The sequence below is a fragment of the Canis aureus genome, chromosome 9 (assembly GCF_053574225.1).
Source record: "Canis aureus isolate CA01 chromosome 9, VMU_Caureus_v.1.0, whole genome shotgun sequence".
Classification (NCBI taxonomy): Eukaryota; Metazoa; Chordata; class Mammalia; order Carnivora; family Canidae; genus Canis; species Canis aureus.
The window spans coordinates 18,127,819-18,154,461 of NC_135619.1; the positions used below are offsets into that span (position 1 = coordinate 18,127,819).

Genomic DNA, 26,643 nt, shown 5'->3' on the forward strand with positions numbered 1-26,643 from the left:
CTCAGATACAGATCTTCTGCCCAGAGCTTTTCTCACAGCTCTGGACTGCTGCATACAATTACTTCATATCTCTTGTATGTCTCAAAGGTAACCTAGCACTTAGCATGCCCAAACAAAACTCCTTAGCATCGATGCCTCCTTCAGGTCTGTCCATTTTTCAGTGTTCTCCATGCCAGAGAATGACCAAGACAGAAGCCAAAGAGTTAGCTTTGATACTTCCCTCTTCCATATCCTTATCTCTAAACCACCACAGAGTCCTATTGGTTTTACCTTCTGGATTTTTCTCAAGTTCAACTTTCTCTTCATTTCCACTGTCACTTCTCTAATGTGTGTTACAGCCTAATCACAAGAGTGACTTCCATTACTTTTGCCATATTATGTTGGTTAGAGACAAATCTCAGGTCCTGTTCACACTAAAGAGGAAGAGGCACAACAGCAGGTAGCCCAGGTCACAGGGCCGTCTGAGAATTCTGCCTATCATAGATCTCAGCTCCAAATCACTTCTTTAGGAAAACCTCCTCCAACCCAGAATTGGGTCTAATCCCATTCTTAACAAGTTCTCATAGTACCATGTACTTCTTTGTAGCATTTACCACAATTGTAATTTTAACTTAGTTGAATGACTGTTGGAGTACTCTCTGCCTCCCCCACTTACCAGTTTCCTGAGGGGCAGTTTTGTTCATTGTAGCACTAGGAGTAGAACATTGTAGAAGCTCAAAACTGTTGAATAAGTGGACAGAAGAGTCATGGAATCTGTCTATATTTTGTTGTCTTGATTCCTCCTTTAGAAATCTGAGAAGTCTCACTTGTAGGCTGCTTGCTTAATACGTTGCTTCTCACTCTGCTGCAAGAATGATGTCTGTAGTGGATCAATGGAAGTTTTATTGAATACAGGAGTGGGGGGCGTCTGGGTGGCTCAGTCAGTTGAGTGTCCCACTCTTCATTTTGGCTCAGGTCATGATCTCAGGGTCATGAGATCAAGCTCCATGTCAGGCTCTACACTCAACACGGACTCTGCTTGTCCCTCTGTCTCCCCCAGCTTGCACTCTCTTGCTCTCTCACTCTCTCTCTGTTTTCCCTTTAAATCTTTTTTAAAAAGAAAGAAAAGGAGAGAGGAGGAGAGAGGAAAGGAAACTAAGTTTTTATCCACCATAATGAAAACAGGCAGGGACGCCTAGGTGGCTCAGTGGTTGAACGTCTACCTTTGGCTCAGGGTGTGACCCCGGGGTCCCTGCAAGGAGCCTGCTTCTCCCTCTGCCTATTTCTCTGCCTTTCTCTCTGTGTCTCTAGTGAATGGATAAATAATATCTTTAAAAAAGAAAACAGGCAAATCAGGTTTTTTCAAACTTGTAACCACAATAAACATCCCAAATTGACGATAAATGTTAGCAGAAGTCAGGGAAAGAGTAGTAACCTGGAATCACCAATAAAATTTATTGTAACTAATTAATTTTTATCTTGTTTTCTGGAATTTCAGATTAGCTTATGTTCAGGGGATCTGTGCTAAGCCATTGACAGATGTAGGTTAATATGGGAATTATGGCCAGATTCATGTTTGAACAATTTTAGAAAACAGACATTTGTTTGGTTACCTGTGTGGTACCTGGAATGAGCTTTCTTTCCCTTTGCTTTCCCTGTTCTATTTGTGGCCCAGGTTTGTAGGATCTTCCTCTTCTGCTTCATGAAGGTGGCTACCACTACTGCCTCCATGATTATCTCTGTCAATTATAGAACAGTTAATCTGTTCCAAGTCTGCACCAAATACTTTAGGTGTGGTATCTTGTTTACTTATTACAATCCCTGTTAGTATGAAATGCCTACCTTATAAGAGTGGTTCTCAAATTGTGACTAACATCAGAATCAGCTAGAGGATACTGGACCCTGCCAGCAGTTTCTGATTCAGTAAATTTGGTGTGGGGCCTGAGAATTTACATTTCTAACAAGTTCTTAGATATAGTTATGATGAGGCTAATCTGGGGTCACACCTTAAGAACTGCTGTTCTATGAGGTATTATCATTCCCCATTTTACTGATAAAGAAACTGAGGCTTACAGAAGTAGATAAAGTTACACGGCCAATAAGTTGCACAGCCAGGATTCAAATCCTTGTTGGGTGGCCCCAAACCACTAGGTATCACTGCCAGAATCAAACATTCTTCTAAATTCCTAACCAAAGGTCCAGAAATGTTAGGATAAATCAATCTTCAGATAAATTCAAACATTCTTGATCACATTGATTTGGTTGAAGTAACTACTCATATAGTCTTAAATGGTTATGTCATTAAGTTTCAGTCTGAAGTCTGTCATTAAGTTTGAAGTCTGAAAAGAGTTGACAGCTCGAAAATTTTAAGAAACAGAGGAATCCAAAAATAATTTGAATAGGTTGACTCCAGAAGAAAATCTCTCATTCACTTCTCTTTTTTTTTTTTTTTTAAGATTTTATTTATTTATTTATGAGAGACACAGAGAGAGAGGCAGAGAGAGAAGCAGGCTCCATGCAGGGAGCCCGATGTGGGCCTCGATCCCGGGACTCCAGGATCACACCCTGGGCCAAAGAGAGGTGTTCAACTGCTGAGCCACCCAGGCATCCCTCTCATTCACTTCTTAGAGAAGATGAAAATAGATTGGCAAGATCAGATACAAGTCTAAGCAAGTTCTTTTCTTGATGGGTATAAGAAAGGTCTAGCAAGCAGAGAGGAAAACATAACCTCACTATGTTCATTCTCTATGCAAATCTATACCTAGAAGCTTGAAGTTTTGAAGTGATAGATACTGTAGGTCAGGAGTAATTTTCAGGTCTTGCTTCAGTATTCACTTACTAGAAGCGGATCCTCCTTTCCATTCCCATCTCCCATTTCCTTCCTCTGGACCTCGCCCCTGGTGCTAACTTTATCCCAAAGTTAGCCTGGTTTTCCAGTCCTAGACTTGCCTCCCTAATGATAACCAGCAGAGTAACAACTTTATCTTTCTTTAACCAGTGTTTTTACAGGATTCTTCCCAACTTGCAAGCTTATAGATGCATTATATTCAAGATTCATCAAAACATACACAAAAAATAAAAAAGACATATACCTTTTTCTTTCTGTCCTTTATCTCACCAACCTCACTTTTATTTCTTAATGAAATTTCTGCTCCAGAGAGCAAATCCCCTTTTCTAAGCCTTTACACATTATATTCCTGCTGCCTCTCCTCCCGTCCCCATGCTCACCAGTTACCATGATTCATTAACCTCAAATCCCATTCAAAATCCCCTTCCTTAGGCATTCTTTCAGGACTGGCTTCATCTAACTCAGGTATTGCTCATTGGTCTTAATGGACCAAGTTGGCACAAAATTAGTAAAATTAGTTTGAGTGTTCAAAGGCTATTTCTATAAGTACTCTTCAGGCATTTGATAGTGTTTTCTATCTTTCCAAACAGACTGTAGGCCCTTTGAGAGCAGAGATTGTCTTCATTTCTTTTGTTAAGTGCCTACTGGACCTCATTCATTCATTCATTCATTCCTCATATTTTCATTAAGTACTTCATATATTCCAGACAGTGGGCTCATCCTATTGCTTTCAGGAGAGGCTTGATTGTTTTCATAAACCCTGTACTTCCCAGGAGCTCTCTAATCTAGAGCTTTGGACTTGGATGTGGTGGGTAGTTGTGAATTCCTTCCAATTTCTTTTTGGGGAAGTCTGATATATAGTGCAGGAAAAGAGATCAGAGGAGGCTTGTTGGAAAGTCAGAGTGTTTTTGTGGTGGGAGACTGGGTTGGAGAGGGTGAGGGGTAAGGGAAGTCTTTTTAGGAAGTTGAGTTGATCTGCATAGCATTTCCTAATACAGATCCTTTTGTCAAATGAAAGAAAAAGTTATTGTCAACAGCTTTGACTAAGGCAGGGACAGATACCTTATATTTTCAAGAGGCAGAGGCTAAATAATAAAAATCCAAAGAGAGTGGCTTTCTGAATACATCTGACTTGGGAGTGTAATGACTTCGAGTAGTATCTGTATTCCTGAGTCTCTCTCATCTTTTAAAAAGTAGTTGTTAGAATTAGCACATTGAAGTGCATCACTGGCTCAGTTGGTAGAGCATGTGACTCTTGATCTCAGGGTTATGAGTTCAAGTCCCACTTTGGATGTAGAGCTTACTTAAAAAAAAAAAAAAAGAATTGGCACATTAATGAACCTGAGCAAGTTATAAATTAAAAGTAAGTTCCTTGAGTCATTATAACATTGTATATACAGGCATTGACATTGTCTATGATTGTCTATGTATGTAACATTTTCTATATCCAACAGTTACAAAAGCAAACAATTCAAAGCTCAGGAACCGTTATATAGGGGCACCTGGCTGGCTCAGTCAGTGGAACATACATACAACTCTTGATCTTGGAGTTGTAGGTTCAGGCCCCCCTTGGGGCTAGACATTACTCTAAATCTTAAATAAACAACAAATTTTTTAAATTTTATTTAATGTACATTAGAACTATTATATATGTCAAAGCTAAGATAAAGAAAATGGAGGCATAACAATATTTTATATTTTTGTTTATTCTAAACAGTTTTTTTGACAGCCATAAAGACAAACCATCCCAGTAGTAAAGTGCCAACAATTACTGCCAGACAGTTTCAACTCCTTTGTTACCCTGTCTTGCTCTGTGGCTAGAACCATCAGGTCATCCTATCACTCTCAAAAAGGGTGCAGAGTTCTTATGCTTTGGTGGGTTTGTCCTGCATGAAGGGGACAAACACAGAGATCACTGGCAGATGTCTTAGGAGTTAGAGCCTAGTAGTCAGCAGCCCTCAGGGCTGAACATTAGCTGCTGGAAGATAACTTTATAAAGAAAGAACTAGGGAATCTCTCCCAAATGTTTTCTCAGTGTTCATCTTTTTCTTTCCTTTCCTTTTTTTTTTTCCCCCGTCAGCTTCACCTTCTTTGCCTTTGTTTCTCTGGCCTAAAACTATGCCAAAGCACACACTTATGGCTTCTTCCGTCATTCCATTTCAGCTAGAGGAGCTTTCTCAACATTAACACTTCCCTTTCCTAGAACCCCATATTAAACCCAACTGAAAGGCAGTTCTCTTGGAGTTGTCCTGTCCTTCCCTTCCAAACTGATGGAAGAAGGCAAAAAGTCTCATGCTGACAGAGGCAAGATAGATCTTGGGAGGAATAGGCTAAAGGATGTGACTGACAGCCTTATTTTCTCTTTGTGGCCCCCAAGCAATGGGGAAGGCAAACAACCTATTCCACAAAGACCCAGGGTCAATTGTTTTTACATATAAGATGCATAGGCATGATGTGGTGTGGGGACAACATGTTTTACTTGGTAATTTTGCAAAGAAAATTATTTTAACCACTAAGCCAACCTTGTTCCTTCTTGATGTACACCACTAACAATACAAAGTAAAACTTAAGTCTCTTATGTTAATAAATTCCAAGCATGCCCCATCATATTTGATGTAAATATTTTAGGTACATTATTATTATGAGGAGAGGAAGATATTAAAATTTCATCAAATTTTTCAAAACCTTCATGTTAAAAACTAATCTGTGGGGATTGGGGCAGGAATTAACTAGAAAGAACATGAGGGAACTTTCTGCAGTAAGGGTAATGTTTTATATTTTGATAGAAGTTTGTGTTACACAGGTGTCTGCATTTGTCAAAACTCAGTGCATGTACATTTAAGATTTGTGCATTTCATCATGTATAAATTTTACTTCAAAAGAAAAAATCCATAAATATTGAACTCCAGTTAATGATATGTGTGAAGTATTTAGGAAGTATTTAGTAATGATATGTGTGCTATAGTTTACTTTGAAAAGCTTAAAAAAAGTAAAATAAGAAAAGATAAGACAGACTGAGGAATGGGTAATATGTGATAAGGCAAAAATAGAAATATGTTAATGGTAATATATAGATGGTGGGTAAACTCATTGTAAAAAGTTTTAGAACTTTGATTTATGTTTGAAAATTTTAATAATGTTGGAAAAAGTTATTGTTAAGGGAATTTAATATCATCCATCAGCCAACTGCTGTCATTTTGGAATATCCCATTTATTCTGGCTAATGAACAAAAGTAACATTATTATCTAACTCATTAATGTTTTATTTAAACAATATTTTAAGTGTTGTATTGAAGAAATATCACCTGTCCCTGTGAAGACTCTGGATAAAAAAATCTTTATGGAAATGATGCCTTTATTCTATTGTACACACATTGATAGAGAACACTAGTTTTGAGATGGGAGGAAGCAGCATTTAATCACCCACAATACTTTCATATGTTTTTCTGTAATCACTGCTATATTAATCAGATGTTAATTTTATCTATTTAAGGTATTTCTGTGATTTTTCTCATATAATATGAAAAAATTCAAAGGAGGTGACAATATAGAGTTTTCTATTTTTGCTTTGTTTTGTCATATTTGTATTTTGTTTAAAAGAAAAGAGGGAATCCTTCCTAGAAATCAGATGTCAAATAATTTTAGATGTCAAGTAATTTTAGATATAAAACATATTACAGTGTATTGTCTCTCAGTGACACCTCAATTCAACAATCTCAGTGCTAGTTCATGTGGAAATTATACAGGGAGTAATATGTAAAACTTTGGGGTCAGATGTCAGTTTAGTGTCTTGGGATGTCAAACTGGGCCTTGGAGGATCAATTTTTAGATCTTCCATAGTACCTAGTAGAGTAAGCACTAGGATGAATGTTTAGTCCGAGTTGTAGAAGTTCAGAGGTCAAGTTCCTAAACATATTGGAAATGAACCAACTTGATTAAAAATAAACTGTTATTTTACTTAGTGATCAAATATCAGTGTAAGGAATTCTGAGACAATGAGAAACTTGAAGGTTTTTCCAAGATATGTGACCCTCCTTGGAGAAATGAGATCCTCTGCCAGGGAACCAAATATTGTGTGGTGTGCTTGATTTTCTTAAAATAAATATTACAGACTTAATCCACCCAAATAAATCAAAATGGTATCCCTGGGAGACGTAGGTGTTACAATTCTTGGCAAACTTTTGGAGCCCCCTTCTTGGAGTGGTATTCAAAGCCTATGGCACTTTCTTTTGAATATCTTCAGAGAAAATAGATTTGATTTCTGAGGTAAGAAATTCATGCAGAGGCCAGCTGAATTGAGTAGAACTGGTTTTGGAAAGGGGTGCGGCTGTAAATTGACCCTGATTTTCTTGATATAAATTCGTTCTTAAATTACCAAAGAAGAATTTCAAAGCTGTGCTTAGCGTCATCAGAATACATGCATAACCTCCTGCAGTGACTGCTTTGCAAGGTGAAAAAAAATAATACAGTCACACCTAGAAGCCTGGGAAGCATAAGCACACATTCCCACTGACCAGTGCTGCTCAGATGGAACCAGTGGCAACTATACCTACACTTCACCTGGCTCCTGAAAAGCACGGGCTTCTGAGGCAGTTTGCAGGCAGTTCAATGCCTTCCTCAGGGCCTGATTCTACAGAAGCAGTTCTGGAAATAGGCTGCTTAACATTTTGCTTTGTGGAAAAGCACTGGGGGGAGGCAGGCTGAACACCCCAGGAGCTTTAGAAATGCCCCCAAAGGGCATCCCCGGTGGCCCAACGGTTTAGCGCCTCCTGTAGCCCGGGGGCGTGATCCTGGAATCCCGGGATCAAGTCCTATGTCGGGCTCCCTGCATGGAGCCTGCTTCTCCCTCTGCCTGTGTCTCTGCATCTGTGTGTGTGTGTATGTGTGTGTGTGTGTGTGTGTGTGTGTGTGTCTCATGAATAAATAAATAAAATCTTAAAAAAAAGAAAAAAAGAAATGCCCCCAAAATTTAGCAAGAAAGAGAAAGCTGTCATTCACCCTCAGGTTCTGGTATTCACCCAGATTTGGCTGCTGCAGAAGAGCAGGCAGGTGATGGTCCTCAGGTGGTGAAAGAGAAACACAGAAGATGGAAGCAGCCTGAGTCTTGTATGCTAACCTGAACCCTGAAGTGCTGGTGGGCGTGTGTTTTCCGGGAGGCTTGAGAACAAGATGAGGTGTAGGACGAGTCATGGATAGCCAGCACTTGGAGAATGCAAGAGGGTGCATTGGCTGGTGTGGGCGAGAGGGGTGGAGTTCGCGTTGGTGGGCAGCAAGTCACAAAAGTGTAGAAGAAAATCAGGGGCCTTGAGCCTTCATGAATTCTCCCCTGCTGCCTCTGACACACTTTTGTCAGGAAATAACATTTTTCAGTATAATTGTTTTGTGCTTGGGCATTTACATTTATTCTGATTTTTGGCTTATCCAGATTTTTTCTTCTCCTTTGAGTGACATTTCCCATCCAATTCCTAAGGCATAGCAGTTTACTTAGTGCTTCATGTTTAAGTGACGTCTTACCACCGTCTATTTTCTAGACAGATATTATGATGTCCTTGATACCTTGAAACACCACCACCTCCTGTTTACCACCACACCCTCTTGTAACCAAAAATTTGCAAAAGGTATTCTCATGCTCGATTTTTTCTTCTTTGCAGGTTCAGCATTTAGAGTTAGTCATTTTAAAGTACCACAGTTTTAGTGGATGAACTCCCAAATAATTTGCCCTATTCTGTCACCATTTCCTAAGGAATTCTCCTCCTCATTCTTTCCCTCTTTCTTTAAGAAATGTGGTTCCTTTCACAGGAGCTGGCAGACATTAAATGCTCGATAAATATATCATGAATGAATAAATGAATGAATTGTCACTTGATAACACAAATCTTTATGAGGTGGTTTAACCACCATGTTTTCTAGAGGCATGGAGACAGATGACTTTGTTGAGTCCATTTAGTTGGTAGGCTTTGAGCATTTAAAGACATTCCTTTAGAGAACTTTGAGTGAAAAAAGGGATACTGTAGTCCATTGTCAGCATCATGTGAGGTGAGTTGGATAAGAAGGATGGTGTCTGTAAATAAATGTGTATGTGTCTATATATATCCCACCATATAAACACACATAAATCTAACCATTCCTCACATTCATCACATGGTATTTGGCAGAAATTCTTTTATAATCAATACTCAATACAAAGCTCTAAAGTATCCACATTTCATGAAGAATCTTATGCCTTTTTATTCATATGTGTCATTGCAACTCATGGACAAGGTGAAGTCATAGAATCCTTAGTGCTAGAAGTAGGCCTCGAGTAATGGATAAGGAGACTCAGCCAGAAAAGTTCCATAGGCTCCCGAATCGACACAGGAGGCTGATGGCAAAGGAGAAACCAGACTCCCAGGTTTCCGCCGCCTCTTCGGCCATGTCCCAGCAGCCTCTTTCTTATGGAGGATTGTCACGGTGCTGAGAGAAGTAGTCTGTCTTGGGAAAAGCTCTAAGAAGCAAAAACATAATAGATTATTTTCTTTTCACAAAGAGGGCTTAGTGACTTAATGGGTGGGAAGAATAAATAAAAAAAACAATTGTTAGAAATATTCTTTCTTTTAAATTGCCACGAACAGAGCAATATCTGTAAAAACTCCACATACCTAAATAGTTAGGTGATGTTTTACTTTGTTTTTTAGATTAACTAATTTGGTATGCTTTGGGGTTAACTAAGGGTTCCCTTTTTAAAATTTTTTTTAAAGATTTTATTTATTTATTCATGATAGACACAGAGAGAGAGAGAGAGAGAGGCAGAGATACAGGCAGAGGGAGAAGCAGGCTCCATGCTGGGACCCCAATGCGGGACTCGATCCCAGGACTCCAGGATCATGCCCTGGGCCAAAGGCAGGCCCTGAACTGCTGAGCCACCCAGGGATCCCCAGGGTTCCCTTTTAATATTAAATACTCTTGGGAAATGTCCCACCTTAAGTCTATTTCACTCACTAGCTCACATAAGGAACAAGAACTTTAATTTAATAAACACATTGGAATTTGGAATATAACTTAGAAAAAGAAGTTTTGAAAAGAATATTCAACAAGAAGGAAAAACAATTGACTTCACAATTACAGGTTTCAAAGAATAACCTTTTCTTAAAAACTTATTCCTATTTTTACATGTACTTACTTTTGAAGAAGTTCTCCTATAGGTAAACAGTATTGTTTTTATTTCTGTTGCTGTAATAAAATATTATAGCTGACCAGTTGGTGGAGCAATTACATTTCCATAGCTCTTAATGGCTATTTTGCTTAGGTACTGGTAACTTAATTGGAATCAAGAAAGAGACTATTAATATCAAAGGACTAACCAAACTGATCACAAACTTTCAGGAGAAATGACAGACAAAATCACTTTAACAACATCCAGCCCATTGAAGAAAACCTGTAATTAAATTAAAGTGATCATTTCACTCATGACAGCTGGAGGGTCCCCTCTTACCTCACCTCCAAGAGATAGGCCCCCTTCCTACAAAGTCACAGTTACAGGTAGACATGAGTAAGGAATGCAGAAAGGTCAGCCTTAGTGCTTCATCTGCCAGAAGCCTGAGGTTAATGCAATTATAATTTTTAATGGCAAACCAGATACCCTTTTACAAGACCATCCAGTTTCAATATAATTATTAGCCTCTTTGGTTTAAGCAGCTGTCCTAGAGAGACTGCCTCTGGGAAAGCAATTTGCTCAATCCAGATTTCCTTCAAAAGAATGGTTAGCTGAATGTTTACCAATTCAGTGTTTAAGTCTCCCAAAATCATTGTAGCTCCTTAGAGTACTTGAAAACTTTACTCACTTGTGATATATTCAAATGAAAAATATAAGAATCAGTATAGTTATGATTATGTGAACAATATAAATTTTTTGAGTAAACAAGACTATAAAGAAATATAAAATGCTAATAATGATTGTAATAATAAACACTATAAAGAAATATAAAATGCTAATAATGATTGCATAGGGAGACCGTGATTTTTTTCTCATATTTTCTTTGATTTTCAAAATTTTCTAAAATAAATGTTTATTAGTTTACTTTAAAAGAAAACTATTGGGCAGCCCAGGTGGCTCAGCGATTTAGCGCTGCCTTCAGCCCAGGGCGTGATCCTGAAGACCTGGGATCGAGTCCACGTCGGGCTCCCTGCATGGAGTCTGCTTCTTTCTCTGCCTGTGTCTCTGCCTCTCTGTCTCTCTCTGTGTCTCTCATGAATAAGTAAATAAAATTTAAAAAAATAAAAGAAAAGAAAACTATCTTAAGGTGTTATTCAAAAGGTAGGAAGTGAGTGCCAGTGAGCTTAAAGGAATGATATGAATAGATGTATATGAACAAAGAGCACTGTCTTAAAGCTATCTAAATACATCCTTGCCATAGAGACCAGGCAATACAGAGGTTGGACACCTCCTCTTAGCTGAAATCAAGAACTTGCACGTGTTGATCAAGTTATGTTGCCTGGCAAGCTGAAGAGAGACCACTGACTGGCACAGGTTAGGGTTGAATTGGATGTCTTATTTTCTAAAATCCAAGTTTCTTGCATACATACGTTGAAGCCAGTTTTAAAAACAAATATTTTTAAGTACCTACAATATGTCAAGCACTGTTCTATCCTTGTTCTCTTGGAGCTTATATTTTAGACTGGAGGAGATTAAGAATAAACACGTAAACCAAAAGAAAAATAGAGAAGGGGGATAAAGAGTGTCTGGAATGGGAATAGGGAGGTCACTTTCTAAAATGATGGCTAGGGAAATGTCACTGATAAGGTTATATTTAGCTAAGACCCAAAATAGCCTTGATGAATCTGGCACAAGAGTTCTAGGTAGAGGAACCATCAAGTTCAAGCATGCCTAGAATGTTGAACTAGCCAGGAGGCAAGTCTGGATGAAGCAGAGTGTGAACTAGCCAGGAGGCAAGTCTGGATGAAGCAGAGTGTGAAGAAGGAGGTTTTGGGAAATGAGGTTAGTGGTATAATGAGATACTAGACTACTTAGACCTTGTAAAGCATTCAAAGAATTTGGGCTTTTACTGAGAAGAATGAAACTATTGAAGGGCTTGGGACAGATAAGTAAATTGATATGATTTTTAAAGGATCACTCTGGCAGTTTTAGTGAAAATAGACTTTGGAGGGAAAAAGCAATGGTAGGGTCAGGGAGATCAGTTAAAAGACTATTGAAATAGTCAAGACAAAAAAATACTAGTGGTTTTGACAGGGAAATAGCAATGGAGGTAGTGAAAAGTGACAGTATCCTGAATAAATCCTGAAGATACAGCCACATGATTGCTAACAGATTAAATATGATACAAAAGAAAGAGGAGCCAAGGACAACTTTAGATTTTTGGTCTGAGAAACTGGAAGAATAGAGTTGACATTCACTGCATTGGGGAAGACTGTGTGAAAACAAATATGGCTGCACGTGAGGATTTGGTTTTGAACATACATGTTAAATATGAGTTACTTATTAGATATCTAGATGGACATGTCAGATAGACAACTGGATATACCAGTGTCAAATTGAGGGGAGATCTAGGCTGGAGATATAAATTGGGAAGTTGTAATACTCAATACCACTTACAAAGTGAGTGTAGATAGAGAGGAAGTCCAAGGACTGAGCCCTCCCATGCTTGGATATTTAGAGATTAGAGATATGAAAAATAGTCACCAAAAGAGACAAGGGCCAAATATGGCCTCTGTACATTGGTCCCTAGGTTGTTTATTTCTTCACTGTAGGCTGAGATTTGTTAGTTCAAAAGCCCAATGGCACCACACTCAGGTTTTACATATCCATTCATTTTAGAAATAGTCCAAACAAGCAAAATTTTAAACCATTTAGAGAACCTGCCTGCTTTACATTCCCTGTAAAACCTTACTGGACAGTTGTTACCCATTGATAAGATATAGCCTTGGGATTTTAAGACTCCCAAATTGCCATAACCCTGGGTCTCTCTGACTCAGAGACTCCTCCTTGTGTTGTTGAGCAAAGTTATCTAGACGTGTAGCATCCATTTCTTTTTTAAGATTTTATTTATTTATTCATGAGAGACACAGAGAGAGAGAGAGAGGCAGAGACACCGGCAGAGGGAGAAGCAGGCTCCATGCAGGGAGCCCGATGTGGGACTTGATCCCAGGACTCTAGGATCATGCCCTGGGCCAAAGGCAGATGCTCAACCACTGAGCCACCCAGGCGTCCCATCGTTTTGAACAGTTAACATGAAAATGAACTCTAACAAAATGTAAATTAAACACAGATCAAAAATAGGAGAAATTGTGCTATGGAAGGACTAGCAGTTAACATATGACCCATTTAAAGAATTAAGCTTAAATAATCAATGAAAATGTGATCCTTGAAATAAATGCAATATATGAAGTATTTTTTGAGGAGAAGGGTGAGTACATGCAGGGAGGGAGTGGAGGTGTAGAGGAGTAGGAGTACAGCTAACAGAACAAAACAATGAAAAACATTTTTTGAAAGAAAAATATTGCAAAAATAATTTTTAATGTAAAGTCTGTCTAAAGCCACAAAAATGTTAATAACTAAAGCATATTTTGTGTTGTGTGTCAGATATCAGATTCTAATTGCATGTTGCTTAAAAGACATGTATATGAAGCAGAATAGGGACCCATAAGAGGATGGATTCACACATAAATATCAAAACAAAATTCCTGAAAAAAAATCCTGTCTAAAAATATCAACAAATCAGGTACTATTTACTCTGAGATTACGAGAATGGTCTAACATTAGGAAATTGATCAGTGCTATTTCTTACATGAACAGGTTAAAGGAAGAAAATACTCTGTGTCAGGAGGAACCTGATAAAGCTATTCAATATAAGAAATTATTAGAAACACAGGCATTAAAGATTTTGTACCTAATATGATGAAGAATGTCTCTGTCAAAACAAAGTCATAATAAAAACTCTAGAGGTATTTTTTTTAAGATTTTATTTATTTATTCATGAGAGACACAGAGACAGAGGCAGAGACATAGGCAGAGGGAGGAGAAGAGTCCGATGCAGGACTTGGGACTCGATCCCAGGACCCCGGGATCATGCCTTGAGCCAAAGACAGATGCTCAACCACTTAGCCACCCAGGTGTCCCAAAACTCTAGAGGTATTTAAAAGAAATTCTAGAGGTATTTTATAAAAGATGAGGGACAAAAAGAATGCTAACTACTAACACTATTCACCATTTTTGATGGTTTTAAATATGTCCACAGATTCTTTGAATCTTATCTTGAAAGCAGATTCCCCAACTCAGTCAAGGTTTCAAATGACTTGTAATCCTGGCTGACATCTCAACAGCATCCCATGAAACGCTTGGGTCAGAACTACCCAAATAACCTGCTCCTGGATTCCTGACCCTCAAAAACTAAGGTAATAAATGTTTATTGTTTTAAGTTGCTAAGTTTAGGGGTAAATTTGTTACACAGCAATGTTGAACAATATACCCTTGCTTAGACAGTTCTATTCAATATCAAATCAGTTACATAATTCATAAAATGTGCTATGACTGTGGGAATGAAGGAGACAAAAACAACGATTTCTGAAGATTATATGAATTGAGTGAAAATTTTTTAAGAAGTCAAAAACTAGGGCAGCCTCGGTGGTGCAGCGGTTTGGCACCGCCTGCAGCCCAGGCCGTGATCCTCGAGACCCTGGATCGAGTCCCACGTCAGGCTCTCTGCATGGAGCCTGCTTCTCTCTCTCTCTCTCTCTCTCTCTCTCTCTCTCTCTCTCTTTCTCTGCATCTCTATGAATAAATAAATAAAAATCTTAAAAAAAAAAGAAGTCAAAAACTAGAAGAAAATATAAGTGAATATTTCAGTGATCTTTAAATTAGCAAAATAAAAAGCATTAAAAACTATAAAAGCAATACTAAAAATCATCATTAAGATATCTAACATTTCTTAAGCACATACTTACTATATGCTAGACATTGTATCAATCACTACAATTCTGTAACTCATTTTATTGTCACAGCAATCCACAAAGTTGGGGAATTGAGGTTTAGAGAAGTTATTTTGCTCAAATCTGTAGCTAATTTATTGGATCTAGGCTGTCTAAATGCAAAGCCTCTGCTCATAAGTATTTAGAGTTAAAACTCTAAAAAATTTGAAGTACTGTTGGCAAACTATGGGAAAAGAGTCTCAACATGTGACAACAGATGAGTGTTTAACATATATAAGGATGTACAAGAATGTTCATCACAATGTTATTTGTAGATAAAACAAAAACTCTAAGTATCCAGCAGTAGAGAAGTGGTGAAATGAACTATACAAATTCATAAAGTTGAATTTCTTGCAATTATTAAACAATTATGTTTTAAAATCCATTAAGAAAATGAAGAACAGGGGCAGCCCGGGTGGCTCAGCGGTTTAGCACCGCCTTCAGCCCAGGGCGTGATCCTGGAGACCTAGGATCGAGTCCCACATCAGGCTCCCTGCATGGAGACTGCTTCTCCCTCTCCCTGTGCCTCTATCTGTCTGTCTGTCTCTCTCTGTCTCTCATTAATAAATAAATAAAATCTTTAAAAAAAAAAAAAAAAAGGAAAATGAACAGGCCAGGAGAAAATAGTCACAAAACATTATCAAACAAAGGACTGGTAATCAGGATATATAATGAACTCCTAAACTCAATAATAAAAAGACAAATTATCCAATTAAAAATAGGCAAAAGATTTTAGAAGACATGTTAGAAAAAGAACAATGTGAATAGCAAACACATGAGAAAATGCTCATTAGTGATCAGAGGAATGCAAATGAAAATTAAAAGCATAATAAAATACCACTTTATTCTCACTCACTTTATACTCACCAGTATCAAAAAGACTACAACATAAAATGTTGACAGGTTTAAATACCAATTGGAACTCTCATACATTACTACTGGGAGTGTAAAATGATAGGTACAACCAGTTTACGTAAAGTTTCACAGTTTCTTAAAAACTAAACATACACTCACCCTAGCTCCAGAAATTCCACTCTTAAATATTTACTCACATGAAAGAAAAACTGGCATTCACAAAATAACTTGTCTAAGAATATTTATAGCAGATTTATTCATAATGGTCAAAAACTGGGCTCAGCCTAGGTATCCAGTAGAAAAATGGATAAATTGGTATATTCATATAATGAAATAGTAACTAGCAGTAAAAAGGAACAAATAGCTGCTTGTTTGTGTATAAATATAGCAAATAGATAAATCTCAAAAAAAAATGCTGAAAGACAGAGGCCTCACACAGAAGAGCACATACTGTATGATCCCAACCATATGAATTTCAGACTAGACAATGATAGGAAATTCAAGACTTGGCAAAACTAGGGTTTGGTGTTGCAGGCAGGGATTAATTGGACATAAGGGGACTCTCTAGGATAAGGATAATGTTCTATATCTTGATATGAGCTTAGGTTACACAGGTATGCATTTGTCAAAACTTTGTGCATATATACTTAAGATCTGTGTATTTCACTGTATGTAAACTTTATGTTGAAAGAAAAGCAGTAAGATTGGACTGTAGTTAAAAATATAAATGCTGAAGTATTTAGAAGGAAGTATAGTGAAGTCTGCAATGTCTACAATGCATCAAAAAGATAAAATGGGTAATGAGGTGAATAGATGACTAAACGTGTGATAACGCAAACATAGTAAAGTGTTAGTGGTCGAATCTCAGTGGTGGGTTTATGGCCATTCACCATAAAATTCTTCCAACTTTTCTGTAGGTTGAAAGTCTTTATCATAACATGTTGGAAAAAATTATGTTTTCAGACAAATTCAAACATCTCACCATAATTTTTTTAAAGCAGAAAAGAATGTTGCATATGTAATATGATATAGTTTAGAGAGTATGGAAGCACTAAAAGAAAAGTGATTATTTTGGGGTTTTATGACAATAGATAAGTTTAATTTTTAAAATATTTTCTTCACATTTTCAGAACTTTCTATAATAAGTGTGAATGACTATTATCAGAAGAAAAGTACTGTTCACCTAACACTCTTAAAAAGCAGTTTCAAGGAAGCAGATTGTAATTTAGAGCCCAGAGGTACACTTTCCGATGATCAGAACTGGATACAGATGGAACAGATCTTGAAAGAGAATTTAGCAAGGTTTGGGGGATTTTAAGATAGCCTCAAATCCTGAGACCCATATGTGAAACAAAGTGCTATAGAAATGAAAAGACCGGGGGATCTCTGGGTGGCTCAGCAGTTTAGCACCTGCCTTTGGCCCAGGGCCTGATCCTGGAGTCCTGGGATCGAGTCCCACATCGGGCTCCCTGCATGGAGCCTGCTTCTCCCTCTGCCTTTGTCTCTGCCTCTCTCTCTCTCTCTCTCTCTCTCTCTCTGTGTCTCATGAATAAATAAATAAAATCTTAAAAAAAAGAAATGAAAAGACCTCTTAAGCTTTCCTAACCTATTCCAAACTCAGAACTACTTCATGCAAACAAAAATGCTAGTCAAGACTTCCTGTGCCAGCATACATACGGCCTGAGTCAATATATAACTGAAAAGTCATCCTAGGCACCAAGTCAGAGTCACTTTAACATCTTAGCTGTGCTGTAGGGGTGGTAGAGTCCTAACAGTGTTTCCTATTGCAGAGTGTTTTCGAGAGAGCAGAGCACTTCACTGTAACATTACCTCATCTAAGTCTATGACGACCCTGAGACACGTTATGGGGAAATGTGATTTCCAATGCCGAAGGCAGCAAGATTGCTCAGGGACACCTGAGCACTGACTCTCTTTCCTTCTGTCATGTGGGAATGGTCCTTGGTGGTAACTACATGTGCTTCAGTGTGACTAAGAAATCCTGGTATTTGTAAACATTTTCTTAAAGAGATGCACAAAGTTTATCCAAGTATGTTTTTCTGACTTCGTATAATAAAAATGTGTTTTTTTTTTTTCTTTAATCCTTTTAGCAGCCTGTCTGGAAGGAATGTCAGTATTAGCTAAATGCCCCACGAGGAACCCAGGAATAAAGGAAAAGCTGAACAGAGGTGTACTTCCTTCTCTCCTGCTCTCTGTGAGAGTATCTTACAGTTACGGGTTTTGGTGTATAAGGGCTTTTCCTATCAGCTAGTGATGCAAGTTGATATTGTCTCTATTTTTCTGTCTTTATTTTTTTTGTAGACAAGGAAATTGAAATTCAGAGAGATTAGATAGAAGAACCAGGACTAGAAGAATGATACTAGTGCTATTGGTGGAACATAAATGAGAACAAATTTTTCCAAGCATTGCTCAAATGACTTCCCAGTAAAACCTGTAAAATCCTTTAGGCTTGCCAGCAGATATGAGAAACAAACCAAAAGAATGCTAATTCACACCTTGAATTCAAGTTTGAAAAATGTCTGAATGCTGTAAATGCTGCCCTGAGCATTCTAAAAGCTTTATCCTTTGTGGGCAAGACCGTATGTATCCAAGATGAAACATTGGGTGTTCTCTTTTTCCCAAATGATAGCAGAGAACTTGAAGAAAGAGCTTTGCCTTGTGTACTTTTGATTGATGCTCCATTTAAACTGGGACATTTTTTTGTCTGAGACATTCTGGCTGCTTGCCCTATTCATAAAGACAGGGCAATTGCATCAAAGATAGGCCAAGGAAGAGAGTTTGGAGTGAGTGTGCAAATACATTACCACAAAGCAAATAACAATGCAATAAATAGTGTAACATTTTTGGAAAGCTCCTAATGAAAAACTGGAATGGGATGAAGGCAACAAACATATTTCAGTAGTCCAAAATCATTACTATGAAAAGAGATTCAACTCCAAAGCTTGGAGAACCTTCAACAAAATCTTTTTCAAGCAAGACCAGCATAGATGATTTTTTCTAATTCATGCCTTCAAGGTTGCAAATATAAACAGTCCAGAATAGAGTGCTTCTTTGTTTGACTAAGTTCTATTAAGTGTAGTAAATCTTGTCTTTACTGAGCCAAGGGCCCCTCATACTGCAACCCTAGAACTAAGGGGCCAAACCCAATGCCTGTGCGTCAGTTAACTTCAACTGGTGTGTTAGCTGCTTCTGCCACTTTCCGGGTTGCCACAGCCTTATCTAAGGACTTCAAAGAGAAAAACTCCAGAAGAGCAATGTTATCTTCATTTTTCCAAATACTGAAGTCCATCAGGTCACCCAAAAATCTGCATTTCCAGACTCTCTCCAAAACTCCACATGCAACCCATGGCTGGCTTTAGGTAAAGCCTAGGTAACTGCTGAGGGCAGAGTTGACTGGGAAGAAGACTGCCCACTCTAGAATTTCAGGGCCTTCAGCAAGAAGTGAATGCCTGCCTCTTTGCATTCACTTCCCCTAAATATTTCTCCAACTCCAGGGTTGCCTGAAATCATTAAATCAGAACTTGCTTCTGTTAAAATACAATACTACTGGAGGAGTTAATAGCAACTTGCAACTTAGTGTGAAGATGTTTATCAGATACCTTAGGAAGAAAGTTGTGATGGAACAATATTTGTGCCCCTCCAGGAAAGCAGGAAAGAGGGGAAAAGATTTCCTGAAGGGGAAGCTTCGAATATGGACACCTTTGGATTACACGATTTTCTCCAGCTGCCCTGGTCTTAAAAGTTAAAATGCTCTCCACCTCTATCTTGAAATCTTACCTACTTATCTGATAAACTATTTCAATCAAAAACCACATCAAATTTGTGCCCAATATTTCTCTATCTTGACCAAATAAAGGAAATGAATCACTTTGCAAAGCACACGGAGACCAGCCAAAGCAATCTGCAAATTGTGTAACTCTGTCCCAGCTCTCTGCTCTATGTATTCAGCAAGGACTTTAAGAGAACCTCATTCTTGTTCTCCCTCTGAAATGCACACACCCAGATTTTTTTGGTACATTTGCCACCTCCAGTTTGGGAAACAAGGAAAAAAATAGTAACACTCCATTTATTTTGTGCTTCTTCCTAGTGTTTTGTCTTCATATTGAGATACACTGGAATAGACTTTTGACTAGGAAAATGTAGACGGTAACTCCTTTCTTTGGACACACAGACACACACATACACCATGTGACAAAGAATTGGTGGCCGATGTAACTCTGTTTTTACATGGAATGAAAAAACCTGAGGGACAGGAGAGGGAATTGATTTTCCTGAATCACACAGCCAAGCTATTGGCAAAGCTTGGAACTAGACTCAGGTTTCAGATATTCTGCTTTATTGTTGTTTACTGAGTTGTACTAACTGTGGAGACTTACTATACTTTCTGTTTCTGAAGCTGTTTTAAAAGCAGCCAAAGTAAGCAGGTATATTATTTTTGCTAAGAGATGGTGTGATGTTCTCTCAAACTATACTTATCACTGAATTCAAGTACAGGATCTTTATAAAGTCTCTGTGCCATTATTAAACTTTTAACTTCAAAAGCATACGAGGTAGACGTGATAGTATACTGTAAATGGAATTTAAAGGCAAATTCAATTTTCTTCTTAGAGCTGTCATGAACTTCAATTCTGCTGGCCATATTTCATTTGTCACAGGATCTGAAATGAGTACATATTGTGTGCAATTGTGTAATGTAGTTGTCCTAAACTTTAATACATTTACTTTTGAGTACCGTTTACAGATTGTGTCTCTAACACGCACAACCTGAGTTATTAAAGTTTAAAAGTGCACAAGGCCCTTATGAAGGCCCTGTTTATAGCTCAAGTACAGAGCACAGGAATTCTGGCTAAATTACCTCTTTTTGCCGACAGCCCATTTTCCTTTAGGCTATACAGTATCAAGAGAACTGTATGTTCCTTTTCAATGAAAAGGAGAAATTCTTAAACTCTAGTGAATAACTGGTACTAAAAGGCATGGCTTCATTTTTAAAGTGCTTCCTGCTTAGAATACACACATAACGTCAAATCTAACATAGGGAGACTAGGAATTGACAAAAGGCACTAAAGATAAGTAGGAACAATAAATCAGATGATTAGAAGGCTGACTATTCTGTAGACACATGCCATTCAGCAGCTACCAATTTAGACACTAGCATTTCTTCAAAGTCTGTGCAAGTGCATATCATGTTTCTTGAACATTCTTAGTTCACAAGGATACAGTTCTTCTCTGAATTCTTAAAGCATCTTTAAAGTGATCCTGAACTCAGGATCATCTGGCCAATTCGTGGAAGAGTTGGCATAGATAGTTCCCTTTCTTTTTCTGCCAGACCCTTAGTCCTGGGGTAGGAGTGGTTGAATTTGTTGCGTGGAGGGAAAACCAGATCTCAGGGATGAAAAAGGAAGATCCAAAGCTGTCTAAGGGCTTGGCCTAGGTGGCTTACAAAATTGGGAAGCTCGTATTGAAGAAAAGGTGTGGGTTTTATTTTAAATATGTTGAGATTGGGGGATCCCTGGGTGGCTCAGAGGTTGAGCATCTGCCTTTGGCTCAGGGCAAGATCCTGGAGTCCCAAAATCGAGTCCCACGTCGGGCTTCCTGTGTGGAGCCTGCTTCTCCCTCTGCCTATGTCTCTGCCGCTCTCTCTCTGTGTCTCTCATGAATAAATAAATAAAATCTTTTTAAAAAATAATAAATAAATCTGTTGAGTTTGATCTGATTGCAGAGCATCACATCTGTTTGGCCTGGTCAGATCAAGATTCTTGGAATAATAAAGGCCAGAAATTTTGTGAAAAGGGCAGCAATCTCTGCAGAATGATGGACAAAACAAGTTTTAATTTTAGTAATGAAGTTTCAAGCTTGATTAAGTGACCTAGGCAGTATGGAGGTTTGGATGATATGCCAAAGCTCAGTTAGAGTGGTGGGCAGGACACCTTCACTGTTTCCTTACCAGCAACTGTGGCCTTTTTATTTGGAGCAAGTCTTTCATGATCAGCCCCATTTAGTAGGTTAGGTCAAAGGACTGCAAACTACAGCCTGTGGCCAATTCTGGCCCATCCCCTATCTTTGTATAGCCTATTTGCTAAAAATGTTTCTTCCATATGTAAATGGTTGAAAAACACCAAAAGCATAATAACGTTTCATGACACATGAAAATGATAAAATTCAAATTTCAGTGTCCATAAAGTTGCATTAGAACATATCCACATCCTTTACATATTATCTATGGTTGCTTTCATGCTACGATAGCAGAGTTAAGTCATTGTAGCAAAGAATGGCCCATAAAACCTAAAATATTTATGTGATTCAAACATTCTTCTGACCCCTGTCTTAAGTCTCTCAGAGTTCAGGCACCTAAAGGTAGTTTCTGATCCCTAGCATTCCCATCCATTCATCCATCCATCCATCCATTTGTCCATCTATCAATATATCCAGTCATTTATCCAGCCAACTAGTATTTATCAAGTATATACTATATGAAGCTGTAATGAGTCCCAAGACCTAATTCCCCCCCTCAGTACCAGTATTACATAGCGGCACAATCTCCTCTTGAAAGAATTTGGCATTTAGTTGGAGCATTAAAATACTTCACAGGGTAGTGGAGGGCTGAATTTTCAGTATTCTTAGCTTCCTTCGCATTAGAGTTCTCTGTCTCAAGGCTTAGCCTTCCCTGTGGCTGAAGAGGGCAATCCCTGAAATGAGAATAGGACAGGGCAGCCCAGGTGGCTCAGTGGTTTAGTGCCGCCTTCGGCCCAGGGTGTGATCCTGGAGACCCGGGATCGAGTCCCACGTCGGGCTCCCTGCATGGAGCCTGCTTCTCCCTCTGCCTGTGTCTCTGCCTCTCTCTCTCTCTCTCTCTGTGTGTGTGTGTGTGTCTTTCATGAATAAATAAGTAAAATCTTAAAAAGAGAGAGAGAGAGAGAGAGAGAGAGAGAGAGAGAGAGAGAGACTAGGACAGAAACTGCAGCTGTCAGCCCCAGGGCTCCAGTTAAATGGAAGAGAATTGCTGAGGTTGAGAACTAGGCTGCACCTGAGGAGCTATAGCGTTTGCCCAGCTATCTAGGACTTGTTTCTTCAGCTCTAGGTGCAGGGCCATGTTAGGACTATTATGGGCCTTATATGCTTTCACCTTTGTGGGTGCCTTCCTCCATAACAAAATAATATAAATTTAAAATGTTGTGACTGTGTTGGTGTAAATAAATATGAATATAAATCAGTGTGGGTTCTTTATTACTGCATCTATTTTTTCCTGATTTCAAAGAAATTAGAAAGTAATATTTTTATGGATCCTTAAAAGTATTGTGGGCCAGAGGCACTGTGCCTACTATGTTTACTGGATATGTCAGCCTTGGCTAGAAGCTATAATATCTAATGGAATGGGACCCCTACCAGCCAGGGGAGAGCTCAGAAACATGGATCCAGTACCTGCGGGCTCAGTCTAAACCCCTCCCATGAAGTTCTGATTTATAAGGAGAATTACAAGCTGCCCCCTAAGGACTCCAGCTCCAGTTCCTCCAGTGGCACCTTGCACCTGTGAACCAAATTGATGTTTCCCACTTCTGGTATCATGTCTAGCTGAGCTACTCAATAGACATTTTTCTATTCTATTCTATTCTATTCTATTCTATTCTATTCTATTCTATTCTATTCTTCTATTCTATTGAGGGAGAGAGAGGGAGGAGGGGAAGAGAGAGAGACTCTTAAGCAGGTGTGTGGAGCCTGATGCAGGGCTTGATTTCACAATCCTGAGATCATGACCTGAGCTGAAATCAAGAGTCAGATGCTTAACTGACTGAGCCACCCAGGTATGCCTAGACTTTTTTTTAAGTTACAATTTTATAATTTTATTGTTTTTTAAAAATCTATTTGATAGTAGAAATCATTGATGGAATTCATATTGGAATTTCTCATTGACAAAGAGGACTCTAGGCATACAATGTATATCTCCTGCTTATATAATTTGGGATCTATCACTGCTAGCGCAGCACCATATTATACTTTTGATCTGAGATTCATTCAGCTTCACATATGAAAGACAATTTGGTTCTCATTAAATATAATCTACTTGGACCATAACCTACTGTCCCTTCTCTGTATAATTTGGGTATTTACGTTGAAGAGTGGAAATCTGAGGCTGCTCTTTTTTCTTCTCTGTAGAAAATTCTGTCTTTATTTGAAAGAGTGTGAGGGGGAGAATGTTTTGGATATCATTCTTCATTCAAAGTGCAATGGTCTTTTTTTGGCTGTGTTACACTTAGATGGGATCTTATACCACCCTGCAGCACTGTTTTCTGGCAGTCCAAACTTGTGAAACCAACAGACCTATATCCTCTGCCTCAAGTTCTGTTACTCACACTTTCCCTGCTGTACCCTAGTGTAGACTATTTATTGGTAGGAAGTGCCCTTGTCAGAACTGCCTACCACTGCTCATGCAAATTTCCAACACCTTCAACTTTGTTTCTTTCTTAGAGGTCTCTTGAAAAGGCATTTTGTAAATGTTGAATAGTTGAGGAAATATGGGGTCAGGGGGGGACAATATTTTGGCTTCCTCCAAATGCATTCCAGTTTCTTATAGGGTTAGCAAGAGTGCAAGTTATTACAATGGTTTTGGAAAACCATTTCAAAAAGCACATTAAAAGCTTTAAAAATGTGAATGCTGGGATCCCTGGGTGGAGGAGCGGTTTGGCGCCTGCCTTTGGCCCAGGGCGCGATCCTGGAGACCCGGGATCGAATCCCACGTCGGGCTCCCAGTGCATGGAGCCTGCTTCTCCCTCTGCCTGTGTCTCTGCCTCTCTCTCTCTCTGTGACTATCATAAATAAATAAAAAATTTAAAAAAAAATAAATAAATAAAAATAAAAATGTGAATGCTCAAAGTGTACACGTATCATGATGAGCACTGGGTAATGTATAGACTTGTTGAATCACTATATTGTACACCTGAAACTACCATAGCATTATATGTTAACAATACTGGAATTAAAATTTTAAAAAAATGTAAATGTTGGGCACCTGAGTGACTCAGTGGTTTAGCATCTGCCTTTGGCTCAGGTCGTGATCCTAGGGTCCTGGGATCAAGTCCCACATCAAGCTCCCCACAGGGAGCCTGCTTCTCCCTCTGCCTGTGTCTCTCCCTCTTCCTCTGTGTCCCTCATGAATAAATAAATAAAATCTTTTTAAAAAATGTGAATGTTCTTTTTGGCCCCAGTAGTTCTATTTTAGAAATATAGCTTAAGAAAAGTATCTTGGACATAGGCACATAATTTTGTTTTAAGTTGGTGACTTTTTGTAACAAAAGTTGGAAATAGTCTATGTGACTAACAGATAACCAAGTAAATGCTAATATTCCTAGATAGTGAAGTATCATAAAGCCATTAAAATAACGTAATGAGGGCAGCCCGGGTGGTTCAGCGGTTTAATGCTGCTTTCAGCCCAGGGCATGATCCTGGAGACCCGGAATCGAGTCCCACATCAGGCTCCCTGCATGGAGCCTGCTTCTCCCTCTGCCTGTGTCTCTGCCTCTCTCTGTCTCTGTCTCTCTCTCTCTCTCTCTCATGAATAAAGTCTTTAAAAAATAATAATAAATAAATAATGTAATGAGCACTGGGTATTATATGCACCTGATGAATCACTGAATTCTACCTATGAAACTAATAATACACTGTATGTTAATTAATTGAATTTAATTAAAATAAAAATTTTTTTAAAGTACCAATTTTGAGAGCTTGTTTGGAGGTTCTAGCAGGGGAGCGCAGCTACTTGTATACCCTTGACCGAAGAACGGTCCTCCTCTATCAGGGATGGTCGTCCTCTTCCACCGAGCACGCAGCTTCGGGAGGGATGCACATGGAGCGGTGAGGGAGGAAGGGGACACCCGCTTAGCCAGCCAGATCAGCCGAATCAACGCTGGCGATCAATGGGGTGACAGATGTCGCAGCCAGATCGCCCTCACATCCTAAAATACCAATTTTGGAACCTAATCCTTTTTTTTTTCTGTGAGGAACCTAATCCTTAAAAAATAATGCAATAAATGTTAAGTAACTATAAAATATTAATTATACAGTACAAAAATATACAAACCTACAAGTACAGCATTATGTAAAATTTGTTTAAATTTTAAACATTGTTTTTATACATAGAAGTATATATTTATGTTTTGTACTAAGGGAAAAATATGTATATTTTATGTATGTAATCAAATGCATCTTTTTAATATCTAAAATTAATATCTAAATTTTTTATATCTAAAATTTTTAGATGATAAAATTTTGGTATCACCATACAGTGAAATTCTACACAGTCAAATGTATATCCATGCAAATAGATGTTTATAAACATGGAAATATCTTCAACCTATATTGGAAGAAAAAAATAGTTTCATGGATTGTAATGATTTCATTTTGTGAAATAATGTGTGTACATATTTATGCATAGTTTATATACCTGTAGTCTCACAGAGGGAAACTAGAAATGTATGCTTCTGACTTTTAACAATTTAGAAAGGAAATATTAATAGTTATCACCTCTAAGTAGTAAGATTATGGGTGATTTTCTTTTTCCTTTGTGTATATCTAGACTTCATGTATTTTCTACAATACATACTCATTACTTTTGTGTTATTAGAGAAATAAAAATGATTTATTTAAAAACGTAGTATCTGCACAGTAGTGGAAAGCTGCCCAGTTATATCTGTCCTGAGCCAGAGAGAGAATATAGCTGTGGTCAGGCCATGTTCCTCCCCACCATTTTCTGTGTGGTATTTCAGTCAGAAATGTTTTCAGCTACAAGTAACAGAAAATCTAACAGACGGTAACATTTGTTTACGCATTATGTCTGGAGGTAGGCAATTTCAGGATTGGCCTGGAAGTTTATTACCAACCTTCTTTCTCCTCTGTGATCCTAAAGTATTGGCTTTTTATCTACATGCATGAACCCACATGGTATTAAGATGGCCACTCTCCCTTTTTACATTCAAGGCACAAGGAAGGAG

The 26,643-nt window shown here is 38.3% G+C and overlaps 1 protein-coding gene across 1 annotated transcript in view; it reads left to right on the forward strand.

Annotated features, from left to right (window-relative positions):
* Positions 1-26,643, forward strand: part of LOC144321355 (uncharacterized) — a 154,613-nt gene that overhangs the window by 99,661 nt on the left and 28,309 nt on the right. The gene's annotated exons all lie outside the window — the stretch shown is intronic.